Source organism: Chaetura pelagica, unplaced genomic scaffold (assembly GCF_000747805.2).
Source record: "Chaetura pelagica isolate M959 unplaced genomic scaffold, ChaPel_1.0 scaffold104, whole genome shotgun sequence".
In the NCBI taxonomy this organism is placed as follows: domain Eukaryota; kingdom Metazoa; phylum Chordata; class Aves; order Apodiformes; family Apodidae; genus Chaetura; species Chaetura pelagica.
The window spans coordinates 8,215,618-8,217,576 of NW_009953786.1; positions in this window are offsets into that span (position 1 = coordinate 8,215,618).

Here is a 1,959-nt window from a genome sequence, read left to right on the forward strand (position 1 = left end):
CCGGCGGGGACCGTGTCCCCTCGGCGGGGACCGGAGGCTCCCGCGGGGCGGAGGGGCGGGACGCGGTCAATGGGCCGTGCGGGGCGCGCTTCACACCGCCGCCCCCAGCGCCTGCCCGCCGTGTACAGTTAGCGTCAAATTACAGCAATTAGCCGGGCACCGGAATTTAATAACCCAGCCCTGCCCCTTCCCCACTCTCCAGGGCCAGGGGAGGCTCCCGCTCGGAGGAGACACGGAGCAAAGACAGCCCCGTGCAAAACTGGAGGGGGTTGCGGAAGATGAGAGAAGATTTCGTGCCTCTGGGACTCTCCTGACTCTCCTTTCCTCACTTCCCTTCTCCTCTGACAACTCGGCAAGAGATGGAGATTTTGGTCCCGTGACGATTATTTAAAATGCTGCTTTTTATATATATTTTTTTTTGGCGGGGAATTATTCCATTTGAAGTTGGCCTTAGGCGAAGCGTTGCCGGCAAACTTGGATGCCACGTTTCTCTTCTCCTCCCGCTAGGATCTTTCCCTTCTCCCTTCCTCCATCGCTCCTCAGAAGGGGTTAAACCTTCCTGGTCAAGACCCGGCTGCCGCAGCCCCAGGTACTTGGCAGAGAGGCGGCCCTAGCACCTGAGGGGAGGGAGCCGGGTTTTTGGGGCTACGGGGAAGCCCTGCCTCGCATCGGACTCACCCCCACGCCTTTTTTTTTAGCACAGAGGAGGAGGGCATGGGCTGGGCGTGCTGTAGAGCCCGAGGGTTATGGGGCTCTCATTTTCCCCTCCCTGGGGCGTTTGGTGACTGCACGTCGGGGGTTAATTCGGCTTCCCTGGCCTGGGCTTTTAGGTGACTCCTTTCCTTCACAGCCTTAAGGGTAAATTCGGCACACAAAGGTGAAGGCGGCTGAAGCCACCGCACCTTGAGGAGGGCATGGGCTGGGCGTGCTGTAGAGCCCGAGGGTTATGGGGCTCTCATTTTCCCCTCCCTGGGGCGTTTGGTGACTGCACGTCGGGGGTTAATTCGGCTTCCCTGGCCTGGGCTTTTAGGTGACTCCTTTCCTTCACAGCCTTAAGGGTAAATTCGGCACACAAAGGTGAAGGCGGCTGAAGCCACCGCACCTTGGGCTGCTGTTGTCCCTGAGGTGCCAGCTCTGGGAGTCTTCCTCGTTCTGCCCCGCCGTCTGCTTTTCCTCCCTGTGCGAAGGGAAGAAGAGGCTGAGGAAACTCTTCTCCCCAGACAGAACAGTTTCCTATAAAGTAAATAGATATACAGCTTTGTTGTTGTTGTTGTTTTCTGGTTGGTTGGTTGGTGTTGGTTTTTTTGTCTTCCCCTCCTCCCTCTGTCACACCGGCTGGTTCCCGCCGTCAGGAGCGATTTTGGCAGGTGGATCAGAGAAAATCACCACGGAGCTCCTTCCCCGCTGATTTTTTCATTCCTGGGTCCATTCCCGTGTGTCTCCCCTTTGCTCCCAAGGGCAGCACCGTTTTGGCTAAACTGCACTAGGCACCTCTTCCCAGCCAGGGAGTTCTAGCTGCTCTCGAGGGACATCCCAACCCCGGGGAGCTTTCCCCTGCCCTAGCCTGAGTTACCAAATGCGTCCTTGTGCCCTTGAGTCGGAATTATCCTCACCTGCCCGGTCCCCAGCCGTCGGCGAAATCTTCCCTCCTGCCTGTGCCGCCTGCCCCGCAGGAGCGGAGAAACAAACCGGGCTCCCGATGCTCTGCGGGGAGTTTAGGGCGGGTTATTCCTCGGCGCTGTTCCTTTTCCCTTCTCCCTGCTCCAGCGCCGCTCGGCTAGGGCGAGGCTCGGCGCTGCTGGTTCCCACCGGCTCTGCCCCATCACAGCCTTTTTTTAAAACTCATTTTTGGCAGCGGGTGGCTTGTGCCCGTGTGGGCACTGGCAGCCCGGCCGAGGGGCCAGCAGAGGGGCAGCTGTGCGGCGTCCCGGGGCGGGAGCTGAGCGGGGGATGCGGGGA